At 45.3% G+C, this 17130-nt stretch overlaps 1 pseudogene; it reads right to left on the minus strand.

Annotated features, from left to right (window-relative positions):
• Positions 1 to 778: 778 nt before the first annotated feature.
• LOC148018250 (4-diphosphocytidyl-2-C-methyl-D-erythritol kinase, chloroplastic/chromoplastic pseudogene) lies at positions 779 to 8049 on the minus strand (annotated as a pseudogene).
• Positions 8050 to 17130: the final 9081 nt, after the last annotated feature.

A 17130-nucleotide genomic window follows, 5' to 3' on the forward strand; every position in this document is an offset into this window, starting at 1 on the left:
TCCTTGAAGGAAGCGCAGATGACGACAAAGAAGAAGACATGTGGTGAAGACTGTTGCATGTACTGTTTTTGATGATGCTAAAGAAACATCTGGGGCCTGTATGTTGACTATTGTTGAGCAGGCTGCTTGTATTGGCTTCCCTACTACTGTGGCAGTTGCTGTGGTGTTTGTTGGGGTGCATATAGTTGGATTCTGGGCCCAACCACTGCTGCTGAGCTGCATGCTACCCTAAAGAGCAGTGAAACAAGAATTCGCCAGATATCATTCATGCTATCAAACCACGCATCATCAGAGAGGGAAAGTTCATGATTCCATCCGGATTGAGAGCTTTTGTGCAAGTCAAGAAAATGAGGGGAGGAATCCTGGTCCTGAATGCTGTTGAGAGGGAGTAAGTGTCTGGGCCTCATCGGATTGTGATGAGCTGAGAAGCTCCAAGAATAGATGACATGCTGTTGGGGAGAGTTCAGAGCTAATGATCTGAAACCAACAAACATCTTCTTCCTCCATGTATATGACAGATCAGTCCTGTACGACAAGACAAGAGCCTCAAGCCTGAGACCATGTATTTGCCAAACTCTCACACAAATACAGATTTCTATCTGCTGAAGAAGGGTTGCATTTCCTTTTTTTGTGCTTCGATTGTGACAATGCAACATAGTAATCACAATGCAAAGCCCCACACATATCACAAAGGCAATGATGTCTATTAGAATTTATCTTGTCAAAATGCCGATTATCGAGATGTTGATCAAGGAACTTCTCTGAGCGAAAAACTTTCCTACAGTATATGCACTGCCATTGATTTGAGTGTATTTGATTGCTTTGATTCGATTGAGCCTGCAAGAATGATGGAAGGAGTAGCAGAAGAAGCAAACAGGAGATGAAAAACTGCCTGATATCTACCCCTGCCAACAGCCAACACCCCTTCTTTGAGTTTCTTCAGTGATGGTAACACTTCAAATGCAGGAGGTTCAAGATCATTAATGCACACAAATTGAGAGATGCCACCTCCTGTTATTCCCTCCAGTAACTTCCGTGGATCCACAGAACTAGCTTGATCCAAACAGAAGTGCTTGTACACCTCTGTAGTTGAACACTCCTTCTCTGGTTTTATGAGGACCATTGGCAAATCTAAAGGTAGAGGAGATACATCGTCCACAACCTTCCCTCTCTCAATATAGCATGCAGCTCCCTTGGAGAAGAAAAAAAGGTATGTCTGATCCAATCTCCCCTGACCATTCTTGAAGTTGCTTTTCCTCTGCAAGTCCACCAGTCAGCCAGTTTGCAGCCCAAAGGGCTGTTGCTGCATTCCCACTGCCTCCTCCCAGTCCTGCACCGGTAGTGTTAACCCTCAAACGAATGAAGGTGGAAAATCTGGAAAAGCTAAAGCAGAAGACAAAGACAAAGGCCAATGCAAAGAGAAATGGAAGACAAAGATGCACAAGGAGAAGAGTCTTAAATAAGGGAGAAAGGCGCACAAGGAAAAGCGCAAGTCAAAACTTTTGTAAAAGAGCACAAGCGCATCATGGTTTAATTCAAGGAGCACCGAGCTCTCACCCGTGCAATTTGTAAATGTAGACGGGCGGTGGAAAGGAAGCTAGGAAGATAGAAGGACAATGGGAAAAAGGGCCTAGGCTACGGTCGGCCATGTAAAAAAGGGGAAAAGGGGATGACTGCCCAAAAGGGATTTAGGGTTTTGTATATAAAGTTGAAAAGTGAATGAGAAGCTCATTCTTGTGTGTGGCCAAAAGTAGCTCTCCTCTTCTTCTTCTTCTTCTTCTTCTGGCTTTCTTGAGCTTGTGCTTGAGAGAGGGAGTGTGAGAGTGTGAGGGAGTGAGTGTGTGAGGGTGAGGGACCGAGGAGGAGAAGCTCTCCATCTTCTCCTCTCTTCTTCTCTTCTCTTCTCTTCTCTTCTCTTGCTTGCGGCAATGGAGCTTGGAGCGTGGAGCTTGAGGATGGAGCTTGCTTGAATCTTGCACTTGGATCATGGAGCTACCGGAGTGTACGGGAGAGGAGGTAACTCGAATGGCATGGAGGTAAGCTCACTACACTCGTAGATATGGTTGGCGCATCGGCTATGTGAGAGGTAGCCATTAGTGCTCGGCTTGGAACGCTTGAAACAATAAGCAGTCCGTGGGTCTTGGCGGTTGAGCGAACGCTCCCACATTTTGGTTCCATTGCCGGGACCAACGGATTCAAGCCTTGAGCGCTTGCGCGCTTCAAATCAAGCATTGGAGTAGGGTTTTCCAAGAAAAAGTGCTTGAGATAGATAGGTAGGAAGCGAGGAGTTTGAAGAGGTATTCGATCTCCTTAGCAAGTAGGTTTTTGGTTTTTTGGATTTGGAAAAGCATGTTGGAGTAGTATAGGCAATTGCTTTGTGATTTGTATGCATTTAGGATAGGAAAAAACAAAGAAAAAGAAGCAAACAGTAGGGTTTTCTGTTGCTGTATAACAGGCTAAACCCTACTGTTTGGATACCTAAATAGGCAACATATTTGTATAGCATTTAGGATACCTATTTGAAAGGCACTGGATGATTCGGTGGAGTAGACGTTGATATAGAGGCATCGTGCACAACTCGCGGACCGCCGGCTGCGCCTTCAGACTAGGCCGTCCGAGTCCTAGAATCAGACCACCCTCCTAATCCGATTCCCAAAATCGGACCAGTCCAGACCAGTCCAGAATCAGACCACCAAGAATCGGACCAGTCCATAATCAGACTACTAGAATCGAACCACCAAGAATCGGACCAGTCCATAATCGGACTACTAGAATCAGACCACCCTATCCGATCCGATTCCCAGAATCGGACCACTTTTTCGATCCGACTCCCAAAATCGAACATGACCAAAATTGGACCACTGGGCCGATCAGACCAACCCAAAATTGAATGTTTGATTTTGATAAAAGAGCGATGGAGAGTTGGGGAATAAAGCATCAACTCCATCCACCAATGAACCCATTGATGTCTCTCCTAATAGAGAAGAAACCTCAGTCACATCCGTGTGCTCTGAAAAATCAAAGTAGCCGTTGCCATCAACAGTTGCTTTCAACACTCAATCCACCGACAATAGAACTCACATCGACCAATTAAGAGTGGATACAACGTTGTCACAACAGGGTGACAAATCTATACATGTCACATCGAGAAGAACCATGACAAAATAACAGCAAAACCTTAGGAAAAACGAACAATCCCTGAGAGCATAAGCAATCCTAGCATTGACCAATCTTGCTCATCTAGACCTGAGCCCCTAGCTATGCTAAAGCCTAAGGAAACTCTTAGAATTTTTCATGAGATAGCAACCGAGCAAGCCCTCGTTGAACATAGAAGTGTCACAGAATGCTTAATTGAGTTGGATGCTAAGCTCAAAGTGTTCGCACGTGTCTACGTCCTTGCGGACATGGGCGCATTCCCTAAGGAGCAGCTTGAAGAATACATGCCATTCCCCTTATCTTGGGAAGAGCAAGAACATCTTGACAAGCACTATAAAAAGCTCTTACATAAACGCATGCGACTCATCTCCGTCGAGGAGGCTCACAAATTGTGCTTAACCGTCACGTTCAATGAAGTGCTCTGCCGACCGAATCTCGTAGACATAGAGCAACTAAAGCGGCTGCAACAGGCTAGAGTCAATTTGAGCAGCGTTGGTGCGAACGCCGCATTGTAATGGCCGAACTAGGGGCTCAGATCAGAGTCTCTAAGGAGCGATTGGCCAAATGGCGATCCCAAAGGGACCCAACCTATGTGGCACCAACTTCCCTTCGAGTGCTGACTGCCATTCGGGGTACGGACTTGGTTGAACCTCGCCAAGAAAGCTCTCTATTTGATAAGGTTCTCACTGAGGAGGAGTTACATGTTGCCAGTAGACTCGGACAAGGGTCCATGCTACTCGATGTGGCAAAATATCTATCGGTACTAAGTAAGCTGCCACAAGTGCCGGATGCGTGTGCGACGCTCTAGTATAGCCCCGAGTTCTACAATTGGTTCTTATCCTCGTGAAGTTACATGGATTCATAAATATGTATATAAATAAACATTAATTTTTGTGTCACTGTGTATAAACAATATCAACACACACAAGCAATGATAGTCAAGCACAGGGAGAAGAGTTGGGTCTGACAGGCTAAGCTCCTCAAGTCCTCCTCTCATCACACATTTAAAAGCCGTGTGACCATCCCCACCTCCAAGTGAAGGGCAAGCAACCCACATTACCACCATAGGAAGCCTTGACCAACAACTCTGATGGTGTAGACAAGGTGTAGTCCCTTTCTATGCACCTTCTTCCCTTTCCGGTCTATCCTTTCAAGGAGGAGCCTTGCGTAAATCCATGACCGCCAGCCGACGTAACTCGGCATGAACCAAGATCTGCTAATGGCAGGAGGCTAAATATACATCAAGGGGGCCATCCCTCTACAACAACACTGCATGCCCCACCACTCCCATTCTTGTCCTATGCACTTGATAACCTGCACTATAATCCCTTACATATTGAATGGTCTTATCATGTGACAAATCCTAATCCTTGATTCGCATCTTACAGGCCCCCCGTGAGGAAAACATGGAGAACCAAGGGCAGCTAGCTTGCAAGGACGCTTTGTGCAGCCAACAGGAACATGCAGCACACGCCCCTCCGCCGGTGTGCTACGTGCCCACTCTTAAAAGGTACGCCAAGAAACGCGGCCCTAAGCGACACCGCCCCGGACGAAGGCCAAAGAATCCGCGGGCCAAGGGAGTGGATGCTCAAGGAGGCGCACACAATGTGGCAACACCAGTGGCACAAACCCCCAACATACGCTCGGGCACCAGATGCTCAAGGGCAGAAAGGGCAGCTCGGGATAGGGAAGAATTCAATGAACTATTTAAAGGCATTTTGGAAATGGTGGCGTCCCTGGACTACACCATTCATGTCCCGACCAACATGTTCCCTGCCCAACCCCACAGGAGCCTCGCACCAGCAGAGCCCCAATCACCCGACCACCCAGACTCGCTCCGCCTCGTACAAATAGAGTAGCCCCATGTTGTATAAAGGCTTATTAAAAGCTACATGGCCAGGACTCTTTGTCTTCAAATGGTTAAGTGTTGACATGTTTCCCAATTGTACGAACTTTTCATATCTGCGTTTAATGTATTTCACGTCTTTAGCAAAAGAAAAAGCTAATCAAGCGCAAGTGATAAATATCTAAGTCAACACCATAGAATTCAGATAAGTGATGTCTCCTTGAGTTGCACTGGTTTATTATAGTTGCGGCATATACCATGCATGTACTCTCATGAAGTGACAAGTGGATGCAGGATGATACAGGTCTTTGTGCGAAAGTGTTCAATGCCCGATCAACGCAAGACCATCGACCTCACAAAGAGCCGCGGCAAAGCCACGCTGCCGAAAGCAAAAATCACCCTTGCCGACCGTCCAGATCGCATAGCCCAAAGCATATTCATGGGCTACGCTCTCTTTCTGGGTCAAGCTCTATAGTTGGCTCACGATAGTCGTTACCTCAATTGTACCAACATCGCGTGTGTCGCAAGGAGGGTTGCAATATCTCAAGTGTATCTCCCCATCTCAACATCTACTTCTCTAACAACGAGGCTAGGGCACAATCATCATCGTAATATCCATTTCTTGAGCCTTCGAAGCTTGACATTCTCCAACCCATTGAAAGGCCGTTTGCCTCAACATATTGCAATGGTTGTACTCAAGCAAGTCCAAAAGAAGAAGAAAAAAAAAAAGAACGAAAAGATCAGAAGCACCCACAATCACAACACAGCACCTAGGGGTCCTCAAATTAGGTACGTCCAGTGAGCTTGATCGACTGGCTCCGTCCCTAGTCCCCTAGCCCTTTAGCATCACCCACAATTGTTCAGGGCACATCAAGGTCATGACATACCTAGGGAGCTTGTCTCGCCTCTGGTTAGGCCTGTCACCCTAACCCACTTGCACAATTCCCTCTTGCACTCTGCCTTAATACCATTGCAATCAATTGTGGTGATTACCGCATGATTGGCCATGAAAAGTACACCGTCCTCATCAAGCGAGTCCAATAGCTTCTAGCTACCAAAAGTGCGGTGTCCCTGTATTCAATTCGTGCAATCACAATGCAAAGGATGTCTCATATACCTTCACGTGTACTTCTTCTCAACATGGACAACTTTGCTTCATCCACACATTGTTATGAGAAACTAGCCCGCAGTATTCTAACTACGTAATATCTAAGTATGCACAAGCACTCACATAATATCTGCACCGAAGTATATACACAGTTTGGGTCCTCAAGTGCAGGACAATACTCTTAGCTTGCTTAGAGTTTGACCTGTCTCCCAAACTAAGCAAAATATGTTTTGTGCACGATAAGAAGACTAGCACTACCCCTTAGGGAGAGACCACATGAGAGGTTTTCAATTGCAGGTATTGAAGACTCTAACGAAGGTGTTGTTCGCTCTTCATTAACACTCAACTCTGAATTCCTATCCTTATCACCTTGTAAGCCTGCGAAGAATCAGCATGCACAGAATCCCCAACAAACCGTCACTTGTACTCCATTAGTGCAACCCCCCCAAAGAATAGCCCTACCACCAACTCCCATCACCCTACCACCTACCACTTAACCCACCAATGTGCCCCCAACGACCTTCCTCCCCACCACTACCAACACTCTGCCATGGCAACCACATACGTCCTTACCACCCATGTCTTCGATGCATGCTAATGCCTGCTACCCACGACGGTGAGTGCCATGGGACTAGCACTCGTCTAGGAGGGGGGTAATGTTAACCCTCAAACGAACAAAGGTGGAAAATCTGGAAAAGCTAAAAACATAATATTAATGAGTTTGGGAATCTCCCTATTCCCATTTTTTGAATACTAAAAAGGTGGCACCTGGATAACATGCCCATAAGTTTCTCAAAATCATATGATGTGACCTATCATTCAAAAGCGCTCGAAAAATTGGATCTATTGAGCTATAGAGCACTTGATTTGGAGTTATAGTGTTCAAGTTATGACAAATCCAAAGATTTGACCATGTGTCCCAAACTTATGGGAAATTCCCATATTCCTCAATATGGTGTTTAAAGTAGAAGACAAAGACAAAGGCCAAGGCAAAGAGAAACGGAAGACAAAGACGCACAAGGAGAAGAGTCCTAAATAAGGGAGAAAGGCGCACAAGGAAAAGCGCAAGTCAAAACTTTTGTAAAAGAGCGCAAGTGCATCGTGGTTTAATTCAAGGAGCACTGATGGGCTCTCACCCGTGCAATTTGTAAATGTAGACGAGCGGTGGAAAGGAAGCTAGGAAGATAGAAGGACAATGGGAAAAAGGGCCTAGGCTACGCCTGGCCATGTAAAAAAGGGAAAAAGGGGATGATTGACCAAAAGGGATTTAGGGTTTTGTATATAAAGTTGAAAAGTGAATGAGAAGCTCATTCTTGTGTGTGGCCAAAAGTAGCCCTCCTCCTCCTCCTCTTCTTCTTCTTCTTCTTCTTGCTTGCTTGAGCTTGTGCTTGAGAGAGGGAGTCTTGGTGGTATCTGAAACAATAAGCGGTCCGTGGGTCTTGGTGGTTGAGTGAACGCTCCCACAGGTTGGTACCCTCTTGTCCAGATGAATCCAATAGTGGGTATTGGATCCAGTCTTTTGGCGAAACAAATTGAGGGCCTTTATAATCAGATTACTGTCATCTAAAGGAATTCCTGCAACATTTGTCGTCAAAGAATCTTTAGTTGTTGAAGGTGACACTGAGAATTTCAGTACATCACCTAAATTGATTGCATGAAAGAGAGAAGCCAGATCATGATATCCATAAGGTCTCTTGCTTGTTATTCTGAGGAAGACATTTACAAAAGGCTCACAGAAGCGGCCTACTAGAAGAGAAGCAAGCAGACAACAACCTTATCATGGGGTCTTTATCAGTCAAGTACAATCGCACAATATTGCCCACAAGAGGATCATAAGGATTGGCATCCGTCAACAATGAGCATATGGACAATAAAACCTTTGAAATAGTGAAGGTTGGGCTCCAGTTGTCTCTGAGGATGTCAAGGCATATCTCCCCATTGTCGTTTATATTGCAGTGTTGCCATCATTAGGCCCCTGATCCGTGCTGTGTTGCTGATGATAGTCAAGCTCTTCTTGGCAATCAAGCCCTCTCAATTTCTCAATGAGCCTTAATACGACTTCATCCTCAATTCAAGCATTCAAAAGGCTAGAAGCAAGCATTCAGTGGGCTATTGAACACGTCAAAGACTTGCATTGGTCTGAGGTCAAGCTTTTGGTAGCGTATTTTTGCCTGGACTGTTGTAGAGGACTTTTGTTATCTTGTGGGGAAGTTGTTAATAGCATCTTCCCTATTATTAATCAACTATTCTGAATGAAGAGTTGTCTATAAGTGCTACAAAACCAGTGCACACCTCATTGATAACAATAGGCTCCAAAGGTAACCAAAATCGATTGCTGGAACAGTTGCAGTACCCATGGAAACAGCAAATCTTGCCCGTGCATCCTTTCCTCTTCTTAGAGAGTGTTTATTGTAACTGCTAAAAGTTGGATCTCTACTAACAATGGCCTTATGAGCAACATTGAGCTTCCATATAAGGCGGTGGGGGAGTTAGGAGCAACAATGAGCTTTCATATAAGGTAATGGGAATCAGGCTGCTACTTGGAGTTGTCTCAGACATATCAATTGTCTTGTCTACCCTGCTTGAATCTAGACTTTCAGAAATTTCAATATGTCGTATTCCTTCCCAATGTCAAACATGACCTTGATACCTATTCCAAGTGTGGATGGTTTAGAATTAGAATCCATATAGTGCACATACCGCTTCCGGAGAGTGCTTCATTGGTGGGCTGTTAGAGTGATGGGCTTTCTCTCAAAAGAAATATAGTGTCTCAAACATAGACATAGTGCTATACAGGAATGAGAAGCAATATATAGTGTCTAGAGGTGGTTGAAAGAAAGATCTGGTGTGCTTTCTCACAGAGCTAGGTGGCTGTTCAAATAGGAGAGAGAGGAGGTACAACAACATTTTCAGTCTTGTGGCACAGTCAATCAAGTTATGACTCTAACAGACGAATTTGGGCAGCCTAAGAGATATGCATATGTATAATTCTTCGAGGTGGAGGCTGTACAAATGCCCTTCTATTGAATGAGTCTGAGCTTCTTCTATTGCCATATTGGATGACATTCAACTTGGTTGACAATGGGGATGATCTTGGTACTTGATAGAGATGAACCAGAAGACAAGAACAAAAGTAGAGAAGTCATGCAACTTTGCTGATGCTCATCAAACAAGAATATTCTGAAAAGCAACTTGATTACAATGGCAACAGAGATAAACAGCTGCAGCTCTAGTGAACAAAGTTGGCTTTAAACACATACTAATATTGACAAACTTGGAGCTTTGATTGATCGGTATATTGCTCTTATGAAGGCAGACAAAGAAAAAGGAGCAAGACTTGAATCAAATGCTTATGCTTATGGCCAACATGTATATGCTGATGGTACACACTATGATCTACATGCATCTTATGAATATGAACAGCAACAACATGCAAATGAACATGAGCAGTATACAAGTACATTTGGATAGCATGTTAATGCTTATAAATATGATGTACCATATCATAATGCAAAGTATCATTCCATTGAACCTTGGCAACAGAATGGCTATTATGGACAATATGCTTATGCTTATGAGCATCCACCTCTTCAGCAACAGAGTTATGATTATACTTGTGAAGCTCTCTTAGTTGAGCAGCCCATGTTAGATATGATCAATGCCCCACCCTCATTAGGTGCTACCAATGATCCATGGTGCTCAAAGTTGTAAGGCCCCCATTATGAGGAGAAGCCAAATGTGAGCCCGGACATTGGTTGAGTCCTGACTTGTATATCAGATGAGGTCTATGTGACCGGATGGCAAAAAGGTGACTGTTGTGGGTCTAATCTTTGGGTTAGACGGAGTGGTTAAGCTGGTAGCAACTCGAGGCACATTGCATTGAGTTGCGTGGTAAGGGAGTTAAAAGGGGCCCCTATTGTGGGGTCCGGGGGCCGCGGAAGCGGCCCCTGGCTGGGGGGTCCCAGGGGGGCCAGCGGCCCCCCTGGCGGGGGTCCGGGGGCAGCGCCCCCGGCCCGATGGTAAAGGGAATATTCCCTGGAATATTCCCTGGCCGACTAGTGGAGGCTCATATGGTAGGTCGGTCAGCAGGCCGACCTAACGACCTTCGCGGGCTATAAAAGCTAAACCCCTTCGCAGCCATCTGACACTCATCTTTCACCCAGTCAGAGTTGTTGTTCCAGCTAGCCTTAAGCTCTTCACCTATCTTCTGTCTAGATCGCCATCTAAGCTTCACTCAGTGGAAGCGCACGGGTGGACAGAGCCATCTTTGTATCAGTTGTTTGGAGTTAAAGAATTTTACTGATTCTTCTCTTATCTGTTGTGTACTCTCTATCTCTTTCTCAGATTCTGTTCGCTGCGCCGTGTAATATTTTACATGGTATCAGAGCCCAGGGGGCTCTAGAGATCGGAGAGCGTGCAAGAGGCAAAGGCTTCAACAGCAAAGAGAAACGATGTCGACTCCGGGAAGCAGTTCTGGCGCATCAGGAAGCGGTGCAGGAGGTGGTGCTGCTGTACCGGCTATTCAAACACTGAGGATTCGTCCACCAACCTTCAGCGAAGGCAAGTTAGATGGTACAAACTACACCTTGTGGAAGTTCAAAATTACAACTATCCTTGATTCTTATGAGCTTCTGGAGACTGTGCTGGGGACTGACGCAGAACCACAGCCTACCCCCGACCCATCAAATCCTAGTGTGATGATTCCTCCGAATGCAGATCTTCTACGAGCTTGGAAACGAAGGAATGCAGATGCATTGTGTGCCTTAGTTACAAGCTGTTCTGACAGTGTTTTGACTCTGATTCAGCATACAACCAAAGCGTCAGAGGCTTGGAATGTACTAAGGAGTCAGTATGAAACACGAAACCAAACAAGGATTCAAAACTTGGAGAATCAACTAGCAGCGGAGAAGTTTGCTGAAGGAGAGACGGTTGAAGCATTCATCACTCGGATTAAGAATCTGCGCGACCAGATGGCTGGCGCTGGGATACAAAAGACTAGCGAAGAGCTAGCTCGGAGGTGTCTTCGGATTTGTCCACAAAAGTTTGATGGACTAGTAACTGCCCTTAATACTCAGGTGAGACCTCAAGCTTTGACTTTTGAGGAGTTTTGTGCATTATTAATGGAGGAGGAGTTAAGGCTGAAAGCCCGAGAAGGAAGCAACAATGGAGATGCTGCATTCTCTGCCAATGCAAAAGGCAAAGGTGTTTCCTCCACCAAAAATGATGGTGACAAAAAGAAAAAGGGCGGCAAGAAGAAGTTTCAAGGAGAGTGCTTCTACTGTAAGAAGAAAGGACATGCAATTGCAGATTGTCGTGTCAAGAAGGCAGATGAAAAGAATGGTACCCTTAAAACTAAAGGGAAAGAGACAGCCAATACGGCTGAAGCAGAGTTGGAATTATTCATGGCGACCATTGAGGAAGTGTGCTCCTCGGCGCAAGAAGAATCTACCACTGACTCTTGGGTGTTGGATAGTGGGGCCTCCCGTCACATGACCAACAAGAAAGGTCTATACAGTTCTATGCAGCCTCTACAAGAATCCATCACTGTGACGGTTGGAAATGATGCTAAATGCCCTGCTGCGGGCACAGGTACTATTTCTTTTGTTGCTGCAAATGGTGAAGTCAAAAAGCTTTCAAATGTGTTGTATGTTCCCGAAATCAGGAGAAATCTCTTATCAGTTGCTGCCATAACTGATCTTGGTCATGAAGTGAGGTTCAAGAAGACAGGTGCAGAAATTATTGATAGTGCTGGCACAATTGTTGGCAAAGGAGAAAGAAGGAACAACCTGTATGAGCTAAGTGCTCTTACAGCCACCGCTGGAGTGGGCACAAGTAAGCTTTGGCATGAAAGGTTTGGACACATCGGATTTGCAGTATTGAAGGAGATGCAAAAGCAAGGTATGGTTGCTCACCTACCTACAATAACTGAATTGAAGGAACCATGTGAAGCTTGTATGATGGGCAAGCAACAGAGAAAGGCATTTCCACAAGAAAGCAAGAATAGAGCACATGCTCCTCTAGAGTTGGTGCATGCTGACTTGTGTGGTAAGATGCCTACACAGGCCTTGGGGGGATCTTCTTATTTTATGTTGATTGTCGACGACTACAGTAGGAAGATGTGGGTGTACTTCCTTCGTGATAAGGCTCAAGCTTTTGGTAAGTTTAAAGAATGGCTAATACTTGTTGAGAATGAAACAGGGAAAAGTGTGAAGAAATTTAGAACAGATGGTGGTGGTGAGTTCAACTCAAAGGAGTTTGAAGGCTTTTGCAAGAGCAAAGGGATCAAGCGTCAATTGACGACGCCTCACACACCTCAGCAGAATGGTGTTGTGGAACGCAGGAATCGTACCATTGTGGAGATGGCAAGATGCATGCTAAAGGGCAAGGGATTGCCTAACCATTTTTGGGCTGAAGCTGTTAATACTGCAGTCTACATTCTAAATCGGAGCTACACAAAGGCTCTCAAGGGAAAAACACCTCATGAGGCTTACACTGGTAAGAAACCATCTGTTTCACATTTCAGAATTTTTGGATGTGAATGTTATGCACATGTTCCAGATGAGAAGAGAAACAAGTTACAACCAAAAAGCAGAAAATGTATCTTCTTGGGTTATAGTGATGAGCAGAAGGCTTACAAGTTATATGACCAAGAGGCAAAGAAGATCATCGCGAGCCGTGATGTGGTGTTCAAGGAGGAGCCGCATACAGTGGAGGAGGAGAAGGCAAGGTCTTCCACTTTATCATCAAGCGAAGAAGTAGTCCACTATGAACCTGTCCCGAGAGCTATCCCTATCCTTAAGGAGGAGGAAGCATCATCTTCAGATGATGAGGAAAAAGTTCACCAACCTGACATCACCCCACCGGAAAAGCCATTGCCGCGCTGGGTGAAGCAGCTCTATGACCACAATAATCCTATGCCTGCATCTGTTGAGGAGAAGGCAGACGGACCAAGGAGGTCTCAGAGAATAGAGGAGCAAAGGAGGGCTTCTGCTCACATAGTCAACATGGCTTTGATGGTTGAGATTATGAGAGAAGTAAAGGAGCCAACTGACTTAGAAGAAGCACTTGCAGATCCATCATGGAAGGCTGCTATGCAGGCGGAGTATGACAGCATAATGAAGAATGACACTTGGGAGCTAGTGGATCGGCCAGCAAAGCGGAAGATTATTGGCACCAAGTGGATCTGGAAGGTAAAGTACAAGGCTGATGGTACCTTAGAAAAGTACAAAGCTAGACTGGTTGCCCAAGGATTTTCACAAGTTGAAGGGTTTGATTTTCAAGAGTCATTTGCCCCAACTGCCAGAATGACCACTATTCGCACGGTACTTGCAGTGGCTGCCCACAAGAAGTGGCCAGTGTACCAAATGGATGTTAAGTCAGCGTTCTTAAATGGTGACCTCAAGGAGGAGGTGTACGTGGCTCAGCCACCAGGGTTTGAGGCCCCCCATTCTGAGAACAAAGTGTGTAAACTGAAGAAGGCATTGTATGGGCTGAAACAAGCCCCCAGAGCATGGTACCAGCGGATAGATAGGTTCTTTTTAAACCTAAACTTCAAAAGATGTGCCTCAGATGCTAACTTGTATGTTTACAGGGATGGTAAAAAGTCTGTAGTGATTGTCCTATATGTGGACGACCTTCTTATTACAGGTGACTATGAAGATATGATCAACCAAACTCGAAAGGCTTTGAGTTTTGAGTTTGAAATGACAGACTTGGGCTTGCTGCACTATTGTTTGGGGATTGAAGTCTGGCAAGAGCCAGGAAAGATCTTCATCTCTCAGAAGAAGTATGCATGGGAGATCTTGAAGGCATTTGGCATGACCGAGTGCAAGGAGATAGCTACACCTATGGAGGTGAATGTAAAGTTATCCGTTGAGGATACATCAGCACTAGCAGACATTGGGAGGTATAGGAGGTTGGTCGGCAGTCTAATCTACTTGTGTAACACCAGACCAGATATCAGTTTTGCTGTTGGTGTTTTGAGCAGGTTCTCAAACAAACCTCATGAGAGTCATTGGAAGGCTGGGATGCGGGTGCTCAGATACTTGAAGAAAACTCTTGACTATGGTATCACATACAGTTTCGGAACTTCTCTTGTGGGGAACTGTGACTCAGATTGGGCAGGAGACATTGATTCCAGGAAGTCAGTTTCTGGTTATTGTTTCTCTTTGGGTTCAGGAATTTTCTCTTGGATTAGTAAGAAGCAACCAACAGTGGCATTGTCTTCTACCGAAGCAGAGTACAAGGCAGCTTGTTTTGCTGCATGTGAGGCCGTATGGTTGAGAAGGATTCTATGGCATATGGGAGTGCAGGATGAAGAACCAACTGTGCTGAGATGTGACAATCAGAGTTGCATCGCCATTGCCAAAAATCCAGTGTTTCATGCACGCACCAAACATATAGAGATCCAGTATCATTATGTGCGTGATTTGATGGAGGATGGGATAGTGGAATTGGTCTACTGTCCAACAGAGGAGAATGGAGCAGATATCTTCACCAAAGCACTTACGAAGGATCTGCTTCAAGTTCATCTTCAGAGACTCGGCATTGGGCCGAGGAGATAGTTCACCTATGGGTGGACATTGAGGGGGGGTGTTAGATATGATCAATGCCCCACCCTCATTAGGTGCTACCAATGATCCATGGTGCTCAAAGTTGTAAGGCCCCCATTATGAGGAGAAGCCAAATGTGAGCCCGGACATTGGTTGAGTCCTGACTTGTATATCAGATGAGGTCTATGTGACCGGATGGCAAAAAGGTGACTGTTGTGGGTCTAATCTTTGGGTTAGACGGAGTGGTTAAGCTGGTAGCAACTCGAGGCACATTGCATTGAGTTGCGTGGTAAGGGAGTTAAAAGGGGCCCCTATTGTGGGGTCCGGGGGCCGCGGAAGCGGCCCCTGGCTGGGGGGTCCCAGGGGGGCCAGCGGCCCCCCTGGCGGGGGTCCGGGGGCAGCGCCCCCGGCCCGATGGTAAAGGGAATATTCCCTGGAATATTCCCTGGCCGACTAGTGGAGGCTCATATGGTAGGTCGGTCAGCAGGCCGACCTAACGACCTTCGCGGGCTATAAAAGCTAAACCCCTTCGCAGCCATCTGACACTCATCTTTCACCCAGTCAGAGTTGTTGTTCCAGCTAGCCTTAAGCTCTTCACCTATCTTCTGTCTAGATCGCCATCTAAGCTTCACTCAGTGGAAGCGCACGGGTGGACAGAGCCATCTTTGTATCAGTTGTTTGGAGTTAAAGAATTTTACTGATTCTTCTCTTATCTGTTGTGTACTCTCTATCTCTTTCTCAGATTCTGTTCGCTGCGCCGTGTAATATTTTACAGCCCAGTTCTTATGGATGTGACAGTAATGGTTATGCTTATCAGTACCCTTCTAGCTTTGATCAGCAGCAAGCAAGTGTTTATGACCGACATCATGCCAATACCTATGCTCATGGGCTTGCCAATCATCATACTTATGGTCAGCCTAGGATGCAAGGACACCATTGTAATCATGTTGGATAGTCATCATGCAATCTTGGGCAACATGTTTATGGGCAACAATATGACCAAATTTTTGGTAGTAGGCAACAGCAAATAGATGTATTTGGACAGCAGCAAATAGATGTATTTGGATAGCAGCATGGACAACCATCTATTGTGCATGAGCAGCAAGTTGACTATGAGCAGCATGTCAGAACTATTACTGAGCTGACCAATGGTGATGAGCAGGTGTGTAAATTGCTATCTAAGGCTAAATGCATTAGACACCTTACTAGTGATACGATACGGGAATTGCATGCTGCGAGCTTATGCTATCGATGTGCTAAGCCAATATCTTGTAATCATCAAGCCACATGCAGGGCAAAGACTGCCAAAATACTCTTGGTATTAGAATATTATGATGCAAAGGATGGAGAAGATCTTGTTGAATACCATTTTGGTATGGGTCCACAACAAGAACCTCAGTTCAAGAAAGCAGATCATGGGCAGCATGTGGATTTGGATGATCATGACCCCATGTGGGAGCCTTGTCACTCCACAGACCTATAGTTTAAATGCTTGGACATCACTAAGAATGCAGGGTCCATGAATATATAGCACTTAGGGGTTGATGTAGTCCATGAAATGGTGACTTTAGCCTCATATACTTTAGTCATATAGAGCATGGTGATGCCTGAGAGGCTTATGGAAGAGCTAGAGAATACCACCATGCTGATCATGCTTCCAGTTGTACTTGACTTTGACCTTATGAAAGCTGATCCAATGCATGGCAGCGATACCACTTTCCCTTTTGATCCGGGTGGCTATAGGCTGACCTTGACCCTCTACATAGACTAGTACTACTCTTGAATATTAGACAATATTTTACTCGGTCTATGCCAAGAACCTCCCTCCCCCCCCACTACTTTTTGCCACTTGTAATGCTGTACAGAGTAGTACTCTGTAGCCCACTACATGGCTATACCAATAAGTCCGATCTTTGTTTTTGAGGACAAAAACTTCATTTTGAGTGGAGATGGATTGTAATGGAGGGGAAATACTTAGGTCAAGTTTACCTAAGTATAAAAGGTGTAAGGGACACTGCATAGGCACCATTTGATGAATACACATTTGCCCTTTCACCTTCTTTCCTGTCCTTCCATGGCTACCAGCCATTTCTCTCTCCTCTTCTTGCCTTTCTCTCTCTACTCCTAGTCTTTCTCTCTCCTTGTCACCCTCTTTCTCTCTCTTTCTCTCTCCTCTCTGCAGTCTCCCCCTTCTCTCCTTCTCTCTCCTAGGTCTCCTTCATTACATAGATTGTGCTTCAAGTGTCGCATTGATCATACATCGTATAACATCTTTGGATTGCAGTCCATCTTAATCGATAGTGGATCATTGAAGAGTAGCCAGTTGAGCTTGCAAAGTTTGATGTGCTCTTCATTCCTCTTGAAGTTGCATCATAATTAGGTCCAATTTTTGCCCCATCATTGGTTCTGGTAAATCACATTGGGTCATAAAATCTTCCATGGTTTGATCGGACATCCTGCAAAAATTT

The sequence above is a fragment of the Lygodium microphyllum genome, chromosome 21 (genome assembly GCF_053477565.2).
Source record: "Lygodium microphyllum isolate KBCC chromosome 21, Lygodium_microphyllum_v1.1.10, whole genome shotgun sequence".
NCBI classification, from domain to species: Eukaryota; Viridiplantae; Streptophyta; class Polypodiopsida; order Schizaeales; family Lygodiaceae; genus Lygodium; species Lygodium microphyllum.